The 13299-nt window shown below is 54.7% G+C and overlaps 1 long non-coding RNA gene across 1 annotated transcript; it reads left to right on the forward strand.

The window, feature by feature from the left end:
- The first annotated feature begins 5017 nt into the window (after positions 1-5017).
- On the forward strand, positions 5018-11069 carry LOC139043103 (uncharacterized). The gene is made up of 4 exons (XR_011500184.1): positions 5018-5072; positions 8356-8754; positions 10043-10277; positions 10565-11069. It is a non-coding gene; the product is annotated as an uncharacterized lncRNA (long non-coding RNA).
- Positions 11070-13299: the final 2230 nt, after the last annotated feature.

Here is a 13299-nt window from a genome sequence, read left to right on the forward strand (position 1 = left end):
CAACACGGAGAAATCCACCCTCTGAAACTGAGGAACATGGGCAAAAGAAGCTAGCTCAGGTTGCAACCTTTAAGCAGAAAAAAAACACAAGGGCGTGCAGACCTGGCAAAAAAGCAACAGTGAGAAATCTACCCTCTGAAACCGACGAAGATGGACAACAGAGGCTAGCTCAGGTGGCAATTTTTAAGGAAAAATAAAAGGAAGTGCGTGGAGACCTGGGGAAAAAGCAACACGGAGAAATCTACCCTCTAGAACTGAGAAAGAAGCGCAACAGAGGCTAGCTCAGGTGGCAATCTTTAAGCAAAAAAAATAAAATAAAAAAAAACAATGGCGAGGAGACCCGGTCAAAAAGCAACCCTGAAAAAGGTACCCTCTGAAACTGAGGAAACAGGGCAACAGTGCCTAGCTCAGGTGACAATCTTTAAGCAAAAGAAACACACAAGGGCGTGGGGAGCTGGCGAAAAGGCAACACTGAGAAATCCAGCCTCTGAAACGGACGAAGATGGGCAACAGAGGCTAGCTCAGGTGGCAATCTTTAAGCAAAAAAAATAAGATAAAAAAATACAATGGCGAGGAGACCCGGTTAAAAGCAACCCTGAAAAAGGTACCCTCTGAAACTGAGGAAGCAGGGCAACAGTGCCTAGCTCAGGTGACAATCTTTAAGCAAAAGAAACACACAAGGGCGTGGGGAGCTGGCGAAAAGGCAACACTGAGAAATCCAGCCTCTGAAACGGACGAAGATGGGCAACAGAGGCTAGCTCAGGTGGCAATCTTTAAGCAAAAGAAACACACAAGGGCGTGGAGACCTGGGGAAAAAGCAACACGGAGAAATCCACCCTCTGAAACTGAGGAAGATGGGCAAGAGAGGCTACCTCAGGTGGCAATCCTTAAGCAAAAACAAAGCACAAAGGCGTGGAGCCCTGGGGACAAAGCAACCCTGAAATATCTACCCTCTGAAACTGAGGAACATGGGCAAGAGAGGCTAGCTCAGGTGGCAATCGTTAAGCAAAAACAAAACACAAAGGCGTGGAGACCTGGGGAAAAAGCAACCCTGAAATATCTACCCTCTGAAACTGAGGAAGATGGGCAAGAGAGGCTGGCTTCAGGTGGCAATCTTTAAGCAAAAGAAACACACAAGGGCGTGGGGAGCTGGGGAAAAGGCAACACTGAGAAATCCACCCTCTGAAACGGACGAAGATGGGCAACAGAGGCTACCTCAGGTGGCAATCGTTAAGCAAAAGAAACACACAAGGGCGTGGAGGCCTGGGAAAAAGCAACACGGAGAAATCCACCCTCTGAAACTGAGGGACATGGGCAAAAGAAGCTAGCTCAGGTTGCAACCTTTAAGCAGAAGAAAAACACAAGGGCGTGCAGACCTGGCAAAAAAGCAACAGTGAGAAATCTACCCTCTGAAACCGACGAAGATGGACAACAGAGGCTAGCTCAGGTGGCAATTTTTAAGGAAAAATAAAAGGAAGTGCGTGGAGACCTGGGGAAAAAGCAACACGGAGAAATCTACCCTCTAGAACTGAGAAAGAAGCGCAACAGAGGCTAGCTCAGGTGGCAATCTTTAAGCAAAAAAAATAAGATAAAAAAATACAATGGCGAGGAGACCCGGTGAAAAAGCAACCCTGAAAAAGGTACCCTCTGAAACTGAGGAAGCAGGGCAACAGTGCCTAGCTCAGGTGACAATCTTTAAGCAAAAGAAACACACAAGGGCGTGGGGAGCTGGCGAAAAGGCAACACTGAGAAATCCAGCCTCTGAAACGGACGAAGATGGGCAACAGAGGCTAGCTCAGGTGGCAATCTTTAAGCAAAAGAAACACACAGGGGCGTGGAGACCTGGGGAAAAAGCAACACGGAGAAATCCACCCTCTGAAACTGAGGAAGATGGGCAAGAGAGGCTACCTCAGGTGGCAATCCTTAAGCAAAAACAAAGCACAAAGGCGTGGAGCCCTGGGGACAAAGCAACCCTGAAATATCTACCCTCTGAAACTGAGGAACATGGGCAAGAGAGGCTAGCTCAGGTGGCAATCGTTAAGCAAAAACAAAACACAAAGGCGTGGGGACCTGGGGAAAAAGCAACCCTGAAATATCTACCCTCTGAAACTGAGGAAGATGGGCAAGAGAGGCTGGCTTCAGGTGGCAATCTTTAAGCAAAAGAAACACACAAGGGCGTGGGGAGCTGGGGAAAAGGCAACACTGAGAAATCCACCCTCTGAAACGGACGAAGATGGGCAACAGAGGCTACCTCAGGTGGCAATCGTTAAGCAAAAGAAACACACAAGGGCGTGGAGGCCTGGGGAAAAAGCAACACGGAGAAATCCACCCTCTGAAACTGAGGAACATGGGCAAAAGAAGCTAGCTCAGGTTGCAACCTTTAAGCAGAAGAAAAACACAAGGGCGTGCAGACCTGGCAAAAAAGCAACAGTGAGAAATCTACCCTCTGAAACCGACGAAGATGGACAACAGAGGCTAGCTCAGGTGGCAATTTTTAAGGAAAAATAAAAGGAAGTGCGTGGAGACCTGGGGAAAAAGCAACACGGAGAAATCTACCCTCTAGAACTGAGAAAGAAGCGCAACAGAGGCTAGCTCAGGTGGCAATCTTTAAGCAAAAAAAATAAAATAAAAAAATACAATGGCGAGGAGACCCGGTCAAAAAGCAACCCTGAAAAAGGTACCCTCTGAAACTGAGGAAGCAGGGCAACAGTGCCTAGCTCAGGTGACAATCTTTAAGCAAAAGAAACACACAAGGGCGTGGGGAGCTGGCGAAAAGGCAACACTGAGAAATCCAGCCTCTGAAACGGACGAAGATGGGCAACAGAGGCTAGCTCAGGTGGCAATCTTTAAGCAAAAGAAACACACAAGGGCGTGGAGACCTGGGGAAACAGCAACACGGAGAAATCCACCCTCTGAAACTGAGGAAGATGGGCAAGAGAGGCTACCTCAGGTGGCAATCCTTAAGCAAAAACAAAGCACAAAGGCGTGGAGCCCTGGGGAAAAAGCAACCCTGAAATATCTACCCTCTGAAACTGAGGAAGATGGGCAAGAGAGGCTGGCTTCAGGTGGCAATCTTTAAGCAAAAGAAACACACAAGGGCGTGGGGAGCTGGGGAAAAGGCAACACTGAGAAATCCACCCTCTGAAAAGGACGAAGATGGGCAACAGAGGCTAGCTCAGGTGGCAATCGTTAAGCAAAAGAAACACACAAGGGCGTGGAGGCCTGGGGAAAAAGCAACACGGAGAAATCCACCCTCTGAAACTGAGGAACATGGGCAAAAGAAGCTAGCTCAGGTTGCAACCTTTAAGCAGAAGAAAAACACAAGGGCGTGCAGACCTGGCAAAAAAGCAACAGTGAGAAATCTACCCTCTGAAACCGACGAAGATGGACAACAGAGGCTAGCTCAGGTGGCAATTTTTAAGGAAAAATAAAAGGAAGTGCGTGGAGACCTGGGGAAAAAGCAACACGGAGAAATCTACCCTCTAGAACTGAGAAAGAAGCGCAACAGAGGCTAGCTCAGGTGGCAATCTTTAAGCAAAAAGAATAAAATAAAAAAATACAATGGCGAGGAGACCCGGTCAAAAAGCAACCCTGAAAAAGGTACCCTCTGAAACTGAGGAAGCAGGGCAACAGTGCCTAGCTCAGGTGACAATCTTTAAGCAAAAGAAACACACAAGGGCGTGGGGAGCTGGGGAAAAGGCAACACTGAGAAATCCACCCTCTGAAACGGACGAAGATGGGCAACAGAGGCTACCTCAGGTGGCAATCGTTAAGCCAAAGAAACACACAAGGGTGTGGAGACCTGGGGAAAAAGCAACACGGAGAAATCCACCCTCTGAAACTGACGAACATGGGCAAAAGAAGCTAGCTCAGGTTGCAGCCTTCAAGCAGAAAAAAAAAAGACGCAAGGGCGTGGAGAGCTGGCGAAAAAGCAACACTGAGAAATCTACCCTCTGAAACCGAAGAAGATGGGCAACAGAGGCTAGCTCAGGTGGCAATCTTTAAGCAAAAAAAATAAAATAAAAAAATACAATGGCGAGGAGACCCGGTCAAAAAGCAACCCTGAAAAAGGTACCCTCTGAAACTGAGGAAGCAGCGCAACAGTGCCTAGCTCAGGTGACAATCTTTAAGCAAAAAAAAAAAACAAAAAACAAAAAACAAAAAACAAAACCCACAATGGAGTGGAGACCCGGGGGAAATCAACACTGAAAAATACAAAAAGAATGGAAGACCAATAGACAGAGCAGGCACTTTCACCTGGGGTGGAGGAGGTACGCATGGATGACCGATAAGCGCATGAAAAGATGTGAGCTGTTCCCTGGAAAAGCAAGTGAGAAAATTAGAGGGAGACATTGTGGGGACACATGGGTGAGACTGCCTTCTTCCAAATACCGGAACAGGATCAAACTGCTAGTCAGGTCGCGGAGAAGCCAAGTCAGTCACTCACGCCTCACTGGTGGTGAAGGGAAACGGTATGGCCTCTGTGAAAAAGGGCGTGGCGGGTTCCAAAACTGACACGCCGCGGAAACAACCACCGAAAGTGGCAACCTACATAAGCCTTTGGTGTATCTTGCCTCCTAAGAGCGTCTGTATGTAGCTGGAGCCTTGGGTCATTAAGGCTTCCACAGTGATCTGTGGTGGGTGGGTGGGGGGGGGGGGCCTTGGGCCTTGGGGGTCTCCGCTGGACCTCCAGGAAGTCAGCTTTTGTGGAGTCCCGTGAGTCCTTCCAGGGAGGGAGGCATCCAACCCGAGGGTGGTCTGGAGGGCACCACTCCCACCACTCCCGGGGGCTGGGGCGGGGGGCGGGGTGGGGGCTGCGGCCACGTTCCTGTTCATTCACACAGAATCCGGGGCATGAATGTTCTTAGCAGCTCTGTTCCACACAGCCCCACACTGGAAACCACACAGACGTCCTGCGAGTCCCATCCCTTGCTCATGTCGCCGGGGCTCCGGAGGAGGGCCACTCTGTAAAAGCGGCCGCCAGATGGCGCCCAACGACCGGCGCGGAGGGGTCAGCGGGAGGGAACCGGGTCACCAGCCAGCGAGAGTGCACAGCCTGAGCCCACCGCCGGGTCAGGTCTCTCTCTGTCTCTGTCTCTGTCTCTGTCTCTGTCTCTGTCTCTCTCTGTCTCTGTCTCTGTCTCTGTCTCTCTCTGTCTCTCTCTCTCTCTCTCTTTCTCTCTGGGCCCGCTTGGGGCGGGCGGGAGGTCACCACGTGAGGCCCCAGGGTGTCCACCTCGGAGCTCCCAGGCAGCACAGGGCAACCCTGGGCGCAGAAGGAGGTGTTGGAAAATCGGCGGGGAGGGGGGTGGGGTGGGTGGGCTTGCCAGGAAGGGGACAGACTCCCCACGTGACTTCTGGGCCGGGCCGGGCGCGGGGCTGCCGGCTGGCTGACGCGGACAGAGGTGGAAAAGTCCCCGGAGATGCCACGGGGCAGGCCGGGGCTGCCGGCCCCCGCTTCCCGGAGCGGCCCGAGCACTTCCCGGGCTCCCGGGAGGACTTAGAAAATCACGGCGGGGTGGGGGGTGGGGGTCGCTGTCAAACCGAAACCATGCACGTCATCAGAGAAGGACCGTGACGACGGAGGAATTGTCCGCAGTCTGTCAGGAATTGTGTGCAGCCTGTCACTTCCGGCCCAGAGGGTCTCTCTAAGGCAGACGGACAGACAGAGCCCACAAGTCGTAGAGGAAAGGACCGAGCCGCTTGGCCGCGGAAAAGTTTACAACACAAAACAGGTCTCCCTCCGCACGGGGCCACAGCAAAGCCCAAAGACGACACACGGGGGGGAGCATGGGTGCAGATGCACGTGTGGTGATAAGAATATGGATTTCAGCAGGGCTTCCCGTCCTCATCAACAAGCAGAAGCACCCAAATGGTGGGGGTTGGGGGGCAGAGACCTCACAGCCATTCCCTCCACAAATCGAGTTCCCCGGGACATCCTCACAGCGCCGTGCTGTGAGTGTGTGTGGGTGTTTAAAATGGAGTAAATGTGGACGTGGAACTGCTCCGTGAAACCAAAATAACAACAGTCGTAGATCTTCTTTGGTCATTTAGAAAATTCTTTTTTTTTTTTTTTTCCCCAGCGGTGCACGTATTTCCCTTCCAAAAAAGAAGAACGGGAAAGGAGATGTTAAAGGCAAGCAGAGAGAGGAAAACTGTTGCAAAACAAAAGCTGAGCTCCCGTCCGAGGGAGGCCTCCTCCATTGGAGGCCTAGGAAATCATTCTGACAAAATGGAGGATCTCTGTCTTTGGTGTCGATTCCCTCAGAGGTCAAGAGAAACCTTTTCCAATGTCTTTATCAGGAGGAGACTAGAAGTTAGAGAAAAGTATCCTTTCGGGAGTGAGAAAAACAAATTCTGATTTTGCATCAGCTTCCCTCCGATCTTGAAACTCATTGACTTGATTCCATTCTGTCGACGGAAATAATCCGGAACCAATCTATCCGTGAAAATCGGGGTGCGTTTATTCTGAGCTAAAATGTGAGGACTGTGGCCCGGGGCCTTTCTTCCCGAAGGAAGAGAGGGTGCCCGGGAAGTGGGGTGTACAGAGTGCTTCTAGACCCCCAGAGAGGACGTTTCACATAGGATCGAAAGGTCCCTTGGATGATAGTCGCGAGACTGCTCTGTCGGCACAGCGATCGACAGACACTGCTGGGTGGCAGGTCTGTTGTCTGGGCCTGGGTGGTCACAGGGGAGCCGGATGGTCAAAGGTGAGCGCAACCATCCGCTCCTAGCCTAAGGAAAGATGCCTCTCCTTAAGGAAAGGCCCGAGCACGGGGAAGCTGCTCCTTTCCCTTAAGGGCATTGGTTCTTGCCGTAGGAAATGTGTAAAGCGGATCTACGATGCGATGCGTGCTCGACGGCCACGTCAGGCCCTTTTCGAAAAACACTGTCAGGCCGAATTAGGCCGACACCCAATGGCTTCCTCATAGACTCCCATAGATCCTATCGCTCGCCATTTCTATCTGTCCACTCGTTCCAATTTTAGGCCACTTGACCACGAACAGGCCTTTTTCTCAGATTATTTTCCCCGTGAAACTTTGATCACCTTTTCACAGACAAAACGATCTTTACTTTTTAGGCCCTCTTGCCTGAAGGCAGCCATCTCACTTTCCTTGAACACAAAGATGTTTCCCATATTCACTTTTAGTGGCTTTTTGTTTTGTTTTGTTTTGTTTTGAGGACGATGAGCCCTGAGCTAACTGCTGCCAATCCTCCTCTTTTTGCCGAGGAAGGCTGGCCCTGAGCTCACCTCCGTGCCCATCTTCCTCTATTTCATATGTGGGACGCCTACCACCACGTGGCTCGCCCAGCGGTGCCACGTCCACCCCCGGGATCCGAACTGGCGAACCCCGGGCCGGCGAAGCGGAACAGGCACACTTAACCAGCGCGCCACCGGGCCGGCCTAGTGGCTTTCATCGCATTTGTTAAGTAGATTTTTTAACCCTCACGAACCTTAATTTTGGTGAAAACTAAGAAGCCAGCAATTAGGAACTGTCCTTCCCATGAGCATTCCGTCGCTTGGCCAATGTCTAAACACTTGGCCACTTTTAGAAACATGGGATTTCATAGGTTTATCTTTTCCTTCGCTTTATTTGATTTCATCTCACTTTAGTTTTTGGGTGAGGAAGATCGGCCCTCACAGAGCTAACGCCTGTTGCCAATCTTCCGTTTTTGTTTTTTTTTTCCCCCCTCCCGATTTTTCTCCCCCAATCCCCCCCATGACATAGTTGTCTATCTTAGTTGAGGGCCCTTCCAGTTGTGGCATGTGGGACGCCGCCTCCACACGGCCCGACGAGCGGTGCCGTGTCCGTGCCGTGCCCGGGATCTGAACCGGCAAAACCCTGGGCCGCCGAAGGGGAGCTTGTGAACTTAACCACTCGGCCACGGGGCCGCCCCTGTCCGTGGACTTTTTTATCACCTGATTTCACCTCGCAAAACTTCAAAGCTTCAAGTTATCAGAGAGGTTTGGGAAGTTGTTTTTATTAATTTAATTAATTTATTTTTCGAGGAAGACGAGCCCCGAGCTGACACCTGCTGCCAATTCTCCTCTTTTTGCCCCGGGAGAGTGATCCCGAGCTAACATCCGTGCCCATCCCCCTCCCCTTGATAGGCGGGACGCTGACCACAGCGTGGCTCGCCAAGCGGCGCCACGTCCGCACCCTGGATCCGAACCTGCGAACCCCTGGCTGACAAAACGGAACGTGCGAACTTAACCGCTGTGCCGCCGGGCTGGCCCTTCGGGAAGTTATTTTCAGGACACGGGCCATAAACTAGAATCACCGCTACAGGTTTATCGGAGCGACATCAGCGTTCGTGGTGGATTGAGTCGTCCCCTCTGTCTCTCCCCTCCAGGGCACAACCAAAGGGACGTCTATCGACCCACCCACCAAGGATTCCCCCCCCCCCCCGCACGGCACAGCAGGATGCCTGAGAGATCCACGCAGCCCTACAGCGGCAAGTCACATTCGCACAGTCAAAATTCAATGGCAGAGACAAAACGTTAAGGTCAGTGAGAGGGAAGAGAATAACCGGCCCAGGAGCAACGGTGTGAAGAACACGGAGAAGACGGGTCCTAGACGCCGGGGTCCCCGGAGCAGTGATTTGATCAGAGGCCCGCAAACGTCCACGATCTCCACACCACGTTTATGGCCGACTGCGTGCGTGGGTCCTTTGGAATCGACCAGGCTACCGTCCGGGCCACTTTGGGACATCGTGTCCAGCTGCCCCGAGCGGTGGAGCTGTCGTTCAAGTGTAAGATGGGGCCCGTCCGGGGAGAGAATGGGGACGGGGAAAGGGAGGCCGCGGGAAGTCACAGAGTCTGAGGTGTTCGGGGGAGACTGACTCTTCTGAAGTGGAGGTGGTAGAAGGAGAGCAGCAGGATTTTTGGATTTTTGTTCCCTCTGTTAGGTATCTGGGTCCGGAGGAGAGTGGGGCGGGGGGGGGGCGGGTGGTGGTGGTGGTGGTGGGTGTGAGGCTGAGGCGGGGCTGGTGTTTCCTTTCCGAGTCAGGTGGAAGAGCTCCTCCAGTGGAGGTTTTTAGACAAGGGGTCTGGTCTGGCAGGATGGGAGGTTGCGGGTTGAGCCACAGGGGAATCTGTCGTAGCTCAGACTCGGGCCTTTGAAGAAATAGACAGAGAGAGGAGTTTTGCTCTGTCTGTCACCGCAGCCGGCACCTCAGGAGCAACAACAGGAGGCTTCCCGAATGAGTGAAGGGGCAGGAGCCAGCGTGCCCCGTGCCTCTCTCAGCCCTGCGCCGGCAGGGAAGGAAGCAGGCAGGCAGGCCTCAGGGCTACTCCCGTCCTACTGCCCGGTGGTCCCTGTCCCGGCCCCGCCCCCACTCTCCCCCTGACCCTCACCGCTCCCCAGCCCTCTTCTCAGCCAGAGAGGCGATGGGGGGGGGGGCGGTGCGGTCCCAGAACAAGTTTCCTCTCATCCGCCATCATCTTGCCACCCTGACGACTTGGCCTGAGATCCGGCCTAGGCTGTACCCGTGTGTGGTTTTCCTGTGGACAAGGGGGCCGGTTCACCATTTCGGAAGAAACCCCTAGCCTTCCACTGCCGAGTCGCCAGCCTGGGAGGGGGGAGGGGGGAGGGGGGAGGGGAGGTCAGGCCCATTCATTCCGATGGGCCTGGCGTCAGGGCTTCATTCAAGTGCAGGAAGCTCTCTCCCATGGCCTCGGGCTTTTTCCCATTGAACGGCTTTCTTCAATTCCCCCACCCTTAGGCCGCAGTCCACCAAGGGCCGGGAGGCAGGGAGGGAAGATGTTGGGGCAGGGTGGCTGTCTGAGAAACTCGCCTCATCTGGGGCAGAAAGAGTGCCCCCCTCCTTTCTCTAACCCTACTAGACTGCTTGAGGATCACGGACGGTTTGGCTCATCGATGAGCCCTGCGTTATGGGCCCGGCAAGCAAACTCCTAACGGGCAACCCGCCGCTCTAGGCGTGTGTGGGTTTTTTGATCTTTCACCTTCAAGTTCGCACGACATCGGTCCGTGTCCCCCGCCCCGGCTTCCCATGGGAAATCCTCCGTCTCTTTCCACAGACTCACTGGCGACTTCACACAGTGCCTGCCTCCTCCTCCTTAGGAAGGAAGGAAGGAAGGAAGGAAGGGGCTGACCCCGTGGCCGAGCAGTTGAGTTTGCACGCTCCGCTTCAGCGGCCCGGGGCTTGGAAGGTTCGGATCCTGGGCTCGGACACGGCACCGCTCATCAAACCACGCTGAGGTGGCGTCCCACACGGCAGAACCAGAGGGACCCTCAAAGAGAATATAGAACTAGGTACTGGGGTGCTCTGGGGAGAAGAAGAAGAAGGAGGAGGAATAAAAAGAAAAGAAAAGATTGGCAATGAGCTCGGGTGCCAGTCTTTAAAAAAAAAAAAAAAAAGAGGAAGAAAGATGGACAAACAGGAACGAATCCCACTGACGGCACCTCCAAATGGTGGGGGGCAGGGGGGTGGGGGGGGTGGGGAGTGGCATCATCGGGCCAAGGGTGACTCTAAGCGTGATCCCGCGGTTGTGTTATTTGACATTTTATCGAATCGATTTATTATTTTATTTTTGAGGAAGATGAGCCCTGAGCGAACATCTGCCACCAATCCTCCTCTGTCGGCCGAGGAAGACTGGCCCTGAGCTGACATCCGTGCCCATCCCCCTCTACTTTCCAGGTGGGACGCCTGCCACAGCGTGGCTCGCCAAGCGGTGCCGGGTCCTGTGCCCGGGATCCGGACCGGCGAACCCGGGGCCGGCGGAGCAGAACGTGCGAACTTCACCGCCGCGCCACCGGGCCGGCCCCCGGAGTTGTTTTGAAAATCCAGTAAGGGGCTGGCCCCGTGGCCGAGTGGTTAAGTTCGCGCGCTCCGCTGCAGGCAGCCCAGTGTTTCATCGGTTCGTTCGGATCCCGGGCGCGGACACGGCACTGCTCATCAAACCACGCTGAGGCGGCGTCCCACATACCACCGCTAGAAGGACCCACCGCGAAGAACACACAACTACGTACCGGGGGGCTTTGGGGAGAAAAAGGAAAGACAAAAAATAAAATCTTCCAAACTCCAATAAAACTTTGAGTGAAGACGACGAGGAGGATGCGAAACGTATCTCACGCCTCCGAGCCGAGCCGTCCGTTTAGGTTTAGGAAGGGGGACGAGGACCCTTTGTAAGCGACATCCCTTTTTAAGCACCATTCTAAACCACAGAACAGAACTCCCTCTCCTCGACCCGGAGCGAGGAGGTTCCTGGGTGTGTCAGAGAGGGTCACGTCCTCTGCAGCACGAACGAACCGCCAGGGTTCGGCCACGGGAAAGAATTTCTTCCTCTCCAGGGGGACTAAAAGTCACCGACGGCAGCGGGCGTAGGTGCTATCCTTCCCGTCCAGGAAAGGCAGGGAGAACTTCAGCCGTGAAGAGAAGGAGGTCTTCCTCACTCCCCGTTTTGGGAGGGCCCCTTTGGCAGGGGAGTTTTGTCTCCTGATTTCAAGTCAGGAAGAAAAGGGAGAGAGAGAGAGAGAGAGAGAGAGTGTGTGTCCTTCTCGTGCCAGGTCGGTCTGAGGGGGACCTCCTCTGGTTTCCTCCCTTCCCAGGGAACGCCGTTCGCTCCTTCTTCTAGAAAAAGCTCCCAAAGCACCACCGCCCAGGATGGTCGACCTACGCCCATCGTCCCTCCTTTCCCAATCATTTCTACCGCGACAGAGGGACAGAGGCCCCTGCCCCATCCCCATCCCCACCCCCACCCCCATCGCCTGCCTCCTTGATGGCCAAAGGAGCTGCCTCTGAGAATGGAACGGGGCTTGGAAACCTTCTAGAGGGGTGACTCTCACCTGCCTGCCTGCTGGGAAAAGCACCACGCTGTCCATCGGACTGCTCTTTTGGGCAAACGTAGGCGTGCCACATAGCGATCGACAGCTATGGCGGGGGGGGGGGGGGGCGGGGTGGCGTGGTGGTGCCCAGGATCCACGACACGTGACGGCTGCGGAGCACGACAGCCCTAAGACCTTGAGGGAGACGGGGTGGCGCGTGAATCCTTTCGGAACGAGAACGACAGGAAACGCTGACGGGGACGTGTTCTCCTCTCGAGAACACACCAACGCCTCGCACGGTGTCTGACCCGGGGTGCCTCTGACTTTTGTCATCAGAGACGATCCTCTCGACCGCCCCTCACGCTTTGGGGAAAAGGGGAGAGGGACTCGGTAGCACGGGAAAAGCCATCCATCCGCCCTTCCTTTCCGTCTTCACGGCTCCTTCTCGTGGAAAACGAGGAAGCCGTCCGGAGGAACGGAACACTGACCCGGGCCAAAGCGTGGCCCAGCCTGAGCCTCCAAAACCTTCTGCTAAGTGAGAGGTGCCAGACATCCAAGGCGACCTACGTTGCGATTCCACACAGAGGAGAGAGCTAGAACGGTCCAACCCTAGAGGGCGACAGCAGATGGCGGCGGCGGCGGCGGCGGCAGTGGTGGTGGTGATCGTGGTGGGGCAGATCCGGGAGTGGGGCCGTTTTTTCTTTCGGGGGGAGGGGATGGAAACGGAAACCTTCTGGAAATAGATAGCCGTGACGGATGCGCCACCTTGGGGAGAGAGACTCCCGAAGGCCACTGGCTTGTGCCCCGTGGAAAGGATGGATTCGGTGGGATGGGAATTCTACCTCCGTGTAGAGCGTGTGGTAAACCACGAGGTAGGTGGGTGGGTGGCCTCCCTGCCTCGCCTCCACCTAGACGTCCACACACAGAGACCGACGAGGGAGGGAGGGAGGGAGGGAGGGAGGGAGGGAGAGAGACAAGACTGACAGAGGCCGAGGCCGAGGCCGAGGCAGTGAGCGAGTAAGTGATCGACCCTGGCCATAGGGATTCCTCAGAGGGCGTCTCTTGGCTCCCCAAACGAAGAATGTGTGTGGAGATCGAGAAAGATCACCGACCTAGGAGAACCAGCAAGACTTCCTCACCCGCCAGAGAGCCGCTGGGCCCCTGCCGTCCCTGCCACCGCCACCCCTACCCCTCGCCTTTGGCAGCGACGCCAACGAAAGGCACGCAGACGAGTGGGAGAGTCGTGTGGTGGTGTCCCCCAAGGAAGGTGGGTCCATGCCGACGAGCGGTCGTCGGCGTGTGGAAAAGCCAGAGGCGGGCTGACTAGAAGGAGGGCGTCCTGGAGGAAGGGGCCAGGGTGTGAGGGAGAGAGGCCTGTTCCTCTTCCCCTGTCGGTCCCAAGTCAGGGGCCCAAAGGAGGAAAGCTGTCCGTTCCTTTCCGACTCGGACGGTTCGGGCGGAACCGACCGATCCCCGCGGCGGCGCAGTCGGGGCTTTCTGGACCAGAACC

The sequence above is a fragment of the Equus asinus genome, unplaced genomic scaffold (assembly GCF_041296235.1).
Source record: "Equus asinus isolate D_3611 breed Donkey unplaced genomic scaffold, EquAss-T2T_v2 contig_159, whole genome shotgun sequence".
Lineage (NCBI taxonomy): Eukaryota > Metazoa > Chordata > Mammalia > Perissodactyla > Equidae > Equus > Equus asinus.